General features: G+C 42.0%; 1 protein-coding gene across 7 annotated transcripts in view; it reads left to right on the plus strand.

Annotated features, from left to right (window-relative positions):
* Nucleotides 1–29, plus strand: part of SPAG9 (sperm associated antigen 9) — a 17,965-nt gene extending 17,936 nt beyond the window's left edge. For all 7 annotated transcript variants that reach the window (XM_053454008.1, XM_053454009.1, XM_053454010.1 and 4 more), the window contains one exon: nucleotides 1–29. This exon is cut by the window's left edge and continues 170 nt beyond it. The gene's annotated coding sequence lies outside the window, so the exon portion shown is untranslated.
* The last annotated feature ends 316 nt before the right edge of the window (nucleotides 30–345 follow it).

The raw sequence follows: 345 nt of genomic DNA on the forward strand, positions 1-345 counted from the left end.
TATTATTATTTGGGACTCTTTAGTCAGACATTTTAACGCCGCGTCTCTGTATCGGAGCTGTTTGGCCAGGAGACCGCTGTGTCGCTCCGCTGGGTTTTCACCTGGATCCGGAGCGGCGTCTTCTTTAAACTCGCACGGTAGTAAATAAGTCGTCGCGTGCCGCGTTTCTCCTCTTCTGGACTGCAGGTTGGCGAGATGTGCGCAGTTTGCTTTATTTTAACAGAATTCGTGGAATTCTCTTTATTTTTTGTATTTGGAAGACTCTAAAAATGAAGTCTTTTTTTTTTTTTTTTTTTTTTTATAATCGGTGTAAATGCAAGCCGTTTAGCAAGCGAATGTATAGAT

This window comes from Spea bombifrons, chromosome 13 (genome assembly GCF_027358695.1).
Source record: "Spea bombifrons isolate aSpeBom1 chromosome 13, aSpeBom1.2.pri, whole genome shotgun sequence".
NCBI classification, from domain to species: Eukaryota; Metazoa; Chordata; class Amphibia; order Anura; family Pelobatidae; genus Spea; species Spea bombifrons.